We start from the raw sequence: 6,839 nt of genomic DNA, 5'->3' as shown, positions 1-6,839 counted from the left end.
GAAAGAAAGAAGCTGGCTGAGGACTGACATTCTCTAACTTTCTTTTCCTCTTTGTAGGAATGTAAGAAGGTACAGAATCATGGCTGAGAATCCCTACATCACCATTACTCCTTACCATGATAAATTGTATTCCTTCCAGGCATCAGACAGAAAACAGCCCTTCCTTGATTATGTTACTTTCACTAGGTATTTTGTCATGGCAACAAGGATAGTAATAACTACTTGGGAGCAAATGTTGCAGGTATTTACTGTGTATGCGATTTTTTTTCGTTTTGAAACTGGGGTCTACTTACTAACATAGGAACCAGATTTGCATTATGAAAGTAGAGATTTGTGAAATAGTACAATGAATGTGGTAAAACATTGTATCACATACTGGAAAACTTTCATATTCTTGTACATATGGTATTTTTAATAGTAGGCTACTAGAGAGAATGTTTGAAATAGTCACTGGCCTTTTCCCATAGTAGGAGGATGTTCAGCTTGTTTCTACTTGTGGATAACCTAGTGATTGCCTAAGCTAGCAGCTATGCTGATAGAATTTTGTCATGCCCAAGAAGCTGCAGGAACTTATGATATCATTAATGGTTGTTCTACACAAGGCTATTAGGTTATTATAAATAAAAATAGACACCATTACTTAGTTTAATGTTAATGTATTGTAACCAAATTTAAAGCTCATGGTGGTGTTGCATATAAAATATGTTATTTATTTATTTCATTATCAGTGACATAAATTTATTGTGTTTGACTGCACAATAAAGGAAATACAGAGATGATTTTATATGTGATATGTATTTTATATGTGATATGTTAGGGAGAAAGAGAAAGAGGATATTCAACCTCATTGATAAGTTGATATCTCTATAAAGATTTCAAGGAGGGGAGGTAGTTAGTCATCTCATGAGAGAACAAAAATTTAATCTAGCTTTTGATATAATATTTTACATATAAATAATGTTGTTGGCTGCAGTAAGAAATTATTTTTGGAAGAAAATATTAAAAGAAAAGAAGAAGTCCCTACGTTGAACCTCCATGGAATTTCAATGATCAGTGAACAATGATAAGTGAGAAAAAAGTGTGCTTTATCAGCAATGGAAGTTGGAATAGTCACATCAGCAAGAGTTGAACTAGGAAGGTCCAGCCTGCAATCCACCTTAAAAATATATTGCAAAAAACAGAATATTATCACATACAGAAAACAGTTGAGGCTGCAGAATGCCACAGTGAAATGGGTAAAAAAAAAAAAAAAAAAAAAAAAAAAAGTCATTTTCTCTGTGATTACTTCACTTCTTAGTCAGTGCTGCTCAGTTCAGCTCATGGCTATTCCCTCAGGGAGAGAAAAGAATGGGATGCATGTCTAATTCCAGCTTTTGGGAGGGCTGCCAATGCACTGGTGTTTGTCTCCATTCACACAGAGTGCCAAGAAAATCTAAATCCCCTGTATGCCTAGGGCATGCTCAAACAAGGGAGTCAAGGGTAGGCAAGCCTGCTGTAGACAGGCAAGCAAGGCTCAATTTGATTATGCACAACTCAAAGTCATCACCACAGGAGTTAGGAAAACAATGGAGAGTGCACCCAACTTTTGGCTTTTGAAGTGCTTCCCAGAGAACTGATCCCAGAGAACTTTAGATACCAACTAGTATCTAGTACATTTTGTAAGTCTGAGTTCTGAGAACAAAGGTAACAAAACCAAAAAGCCAACTTACTTTTGTCATACTAGAAAAATTCAGTGCTCAAGAAATGCACTTTAGTGATCAAGAGATTATGGTCCCTCGGGAAAGAATGTGGGAAACTTCTCTAAGTGACAACTACCCACAAGCATAGAGAACCTCACCCTTCTGTAAGGATTTCAGAGCTTCCCAGAAACTTTATCCCGTGCATTAACAAAAATTTTGTCATAATGAAATCCGTACTATATAGATTAGGAAAGGTGGCTATTGGTCTTGTTTTATTATGCTTCCTGAAGTTGATGTTCTCTCTCTCTCTCATTTTATTTTTTTTTTTACAAGTTCTTACTGTGTAGCCCAGGTTGGCCTTGATACTACTACCTCAGATTCTCAAGTTGTAGGACTGTAGGTATGTAGCTTACTGAGCAGACTTTACATTAAAATGTCTAGAATCCAGAATAGAAACAAAACAATCACATGAAGAATAATAAAATTGGAGGACAGCATATAATCAATAAAACAAAATGAATTGTTTTAAATCAACTCCCCCAGGAGAAAATTTGTTTAGTATTTAACAGAAATAAAATGAACTTTATCAAACTCATCTAAGAGTTAATACAAATCCACGTCTGAATGATATCAAAATATATGAAAACACCTCCCATATTGTACCAATCTTATATAAATGGTATCAGAAAATAGTAAACATGAACACAATGGGAGTATCAGAAAGAAGATAAATGTCACCTTGGTTTTCTTATGCTTCTGTGACAAAGTGCCTTAGACTGGCTACTTTTTTATGCATCAGAAATTCACTTCATACAATGCTCAGGATGAGCCCACTTTCTCCTAAATTTCTCTGTTAGATTTATGTGTTCACCTAAATAAAGATAGGCAACTCTCTCTAGTATCCACTAGAAGAGCACTAATCCCAACAAAAATGTTTTGAACTTCACAGACCCTTCCTCCTAGCTCTTACTTTCTGATATCATCTTCTTGAAGGCTACAAAAATAACGTATGGCTTTTAGAAAAACATGCATTCATAGCATAATGAAAACACAAAGAACCAAATGGAAGCTCTGGGCTGAAGAGAATAATGACTGAACTTAACTGGAAGAAACTAAATCAAGCAGATGTATTGGTAACATAAAGGAGAGATTTTATGACATTATGGACAGAGGTCAAAACCAACAAACAAAAGCTGAGGCTAGTGAATAAGTTTAAGAACCTTGTGGAACACCATCAAGCTGGCCAACTAGAAGGATTACAGTAAAGGAACAGAATAGTCATAAAACCAATCTGAAAAAAAATTACCAAATCTTACCAACTAAATATGGAAATAGACATTAAAATTAAAACCCACTCAAAAGGACCTAATTCAAAACATGTTAAAATTAAATATTAAAGTTTGGAGTAAAGGAATCTTGAAAATTAGAATGGGCAGTGGTGGCATACACCTTTAATCCCAGCACTAGGGAGGCAGAGGCAGGCAGATCTCCCTGAGTTCAAGGCCAGCCTGGTCTACAAAGTGACTTCCAGGAAAGGCACAAAGCTACACAGAGAAACTCTGTCTCAAAAAAATAAAAAATGAAAAAATGAAAAAAAAATAAGAAAGAATCATTTTTTAATGTTTTTTTTGTTATTTATTATATTTGTGTTTTAATTTTAAACATCAGCCATGGGTTCCACTGTCCTCCCCCCTCCTGTCCCAACCCCAACCTTCCTCCATCCACTCCCCTCCATTCCCATCTCCTCCAGGGCCAAGACTCCCCTGGGAAGTCATTTATACTTGATGGATTCAGTACAGGCAGGTCCAGTCCCCTCCTTCCAGGTTGATCAAAGTGTCCCTGTGTGAGCCCCAGGTTCCAAACAGCCAGCTCATGCACTAAGGACAGGTCCAGGTCCCACAGCCTGGATGCATCCCAAACAGTTCAAGCCACTCAACTGTCTCACTTATCCTGAGGGTCTGATCCAGCTGGGGGCTCCACAGGCGTTGGTTCATAATTCATGTTCTTCCGTTCCTCTGGCCTTTCGTCCCCGTGCTTTTTCCAGTCCTGGGCTCCACAATTCATGCTCCCACAGTACCTCCTCCTTCTCTACAATTGGATACACTGAGCTCCACCTGGGGCCTGGCTGAGGATCTCTGCATCCACTTCCATCAGTCACTGGATGAGAGTTCCAGCCCGACCATCAGGGTGTTTGGCCATCTGATCACCAGACTAGGTCAGATCAGGCTTTCTCTCCACCATTGCCAGCAGTCTACAAGGATGTATCATTGTGGATATCTGAGGACCTCTCCAGCACTCTGCCTATTCCTGTTCTCAGGTGGTCATCATTTATTATGGTCTGTTATTCCTCGTTCTCCTTTTCTGTTCTTGATCCAGCGGGGAATTCCTGCTCCCCTAAGCTTTCTTTCCCTCAAAAATTGACCTTCATTACTCCCACTCTCATCCAGGTTGTTCATGTAGAACTCATCCATTTCTCTGTCATTGGGCAATCCCTGTGTCTTTCCTAGGGTCCCATTCTCTAGGTAGCCTCCCTGGAGTTGTATAGCAGTCTAGTCATCTTTGTTTTACATCTAATATCCTACTATGAGTGAGTTCATACCATGTTCGTCCTTCGGAGTCTGGGCTACTTCACTCGGGATGATTTTTTTCTAGATCCATCAATTTGCATGCAAACCTCATGATGTCATTGTTTTCCTCTGCTGAGTAGTACTCCATTGTGTATATGTACCATATTTTCTTTATCCATTCTTCACTTAAAGGGTAACTAGGTTGTTTCCTGGTTCTGGCTATTACAAACAATGCTGATATGAACATAGCTGAGCAAACACCCTTGTGGTATGATTGAGCATTCCTTGGGTGTATGCAGCTGGGTCTTGGGGGAGATGGATTCCCAGTTCTCTAAGGAAGCACCATATTGATTTCCAAAGTGGCTGTGCAAGCTTGCATACCCACCAGCAGTGGAGGAGAGTTCCCCTGGCTCCACATCCTCTCCAGTACAAGCTGTCTTCTGTGTTTTAAATCTTAACCATTCTGACAGGTAAGGTGGTATGTCAGAGTCATTTTGATTTGCATTTCCCGGATAATTAGGGATGTTGAGCAATTCCTTAAATGTCTTTCAGCCATTTGAACTTCCTCTGTGGAAAATTCCCTGTTTAGTTCTATAGCCCATTTCTTAATTGGACTGTTGGGAATTTTGATGTCTAACTTCTTGAGTTCTTCATATATTCTGGATAACAGCCCTCTGTCAGATATGGGGTTGGTGAAGACCTTTTCCCATTCTGTAGGCTGTCGCTTTGTCTTGTTGACATGTCCTTTGCTCTACAAAAGCTTCTCAGTTTCAACAGGTCCCATTGATTGATTTTTCTCTCAGTGTCTGTGCTACTGATGTTATGTTTAGAAAGTGATCTCCTGTGCCAATGCATTCAAGACTACTTCCTAATCTCTCTTCTATCAGGTTCAGAGTAACTGGATTTATGTTGAGGACTTTGATCCACTTAGACTTATGTTTTGTGCACGGTGACATATATGGATCTATTTGCAGCCTTCTACACATTGACATCCAGTTATGCCAGCACCATTTGTTGAAGAGGCATTCTCCTTTCCTTTGCACATTTATGACTTCTTTGTCAAAAATTGTATGTTCATAGGTGTGCAGATTAATGTCAGGGTCTTCAATTGGATTCCATTGGTCCACATGTCGGTTTTTATGCCAGTACCAAGCTGTTTTTGTTATGGTAGCTCTATAGTAGAGCTTGAGGATGGGGATTGTGATGTCTCCAGAGGTTGTTTTATGGTACAGGATTTTTTTTGGCTATCCTGGGTTTTTTGTTTTTCCATATGAAGTTGAGTATTATTCTTTCCAGATCTATGAAGAATTGTGTTGGTAATTTGATAAGGATTACATTGAATCTGTAGATTGCTTTGGTAAGATCGCCATTTTTACTATGTTAATCATTTGTGATATAAAATCTTGGAAACTATAAGAGAAAAGGCTACTTAGCATATACAGGGGAGCCTATAAAGTATTACACTCATGTTTAAAATATAAAACGTAAGAGCCAGAAGGAACTGGAATCATAAATCCAAATACTAAATTGAAAACAAAATAAAAAAATGCAAACCAAAATGAACCATTTTGAAAAGTTGTTCTTAACAATGAAAGGGAATAATGACTTGTTGAGATAAACAAATATTAAGGCAGTTATCTCCACTAGCTCTGATTTACCTGGTGTGCTAAAGGGAGTCCTGCTAGTCAAATGAAAAAGTATTAGAAAATACTAGTAAGGTGAATAAAAGTAGAAAACACTTCATATCAATAAACACATAAAAACAAAACACTTCAACACTATAATGATGGGATGTAAGTAATCTTCACTTCAGAATTTAAAGGACAGCAATACACAAACAAGTAGATTACAAAATTATGTCTTTAGACATATTAAAATATATTTTATATCAGTAATATAATGTAGTGAAGGACCCACAAAGTTTGAGTTACATAGGAGTCCATCTATGTTATAATGTTACACAAAGATATTGTAAGTATAATATGTATATATAAGCCCATGATAAATGTAACATATTTATAGAAAATATATACAAGAATGAGAAAATGGAATAAGAGATGGTCAGTACGTATGATCTGCATGAAGCTAGAGAGGAAAAGAGGAACAAAAAATTTATATGACAATGAAATAATTACTGAAAGGTCAACGGTTAAGTGTTTGCTAAGAGTAATTAAGTGCAAATAGATTGTAATTCCAATTAAAGGACCTTGAGTAAATTGAACAAAACAAACAAAAGTTCTCATGTATGTTGCATACAATACACTATCTCTTTAAAAGAAAAAAAATACACACAGAAAGTGAATGAGTGAAAAGACATTCCTTGAAAATGGTAGTTAAAGAAGAACAAGAGTTATAAGAGACAAAATGCCTAAATAAAAGCTATCAAAAGAAGAAAAATAGAGACAATGATAAGTCAACACATCAGAATAAACTAACAATTGTGCATACATAAACAACAATATATTACTGAATATTTGAACTTAATATGAACAGAATGGAAAGAACTAGAGAACATATCATAAAAGTGAGATGGCTCAGCATCCCTATTCCCATAATGTAATTAACTAAAATGACGATTTAGACAAGAGTATAT

Source organism: Onychomys torridus, chromosome 12, assembly GCF_903995425.1.
Source record: "Onychomys torridus chromosome 12, mOncTor1.1, whole genome shotgun sequence".
Lineage (NCBI taxonomy): Eukaryota > Metazoa > Chordata > Mammalia > Rodentia > Cricetidae > Onychomys > Onychomys torridus.
The sequence above is the reverse complement of the archived record's forward strand: the minus strand, read 5'-3'. Positions refer to the sequence as shown.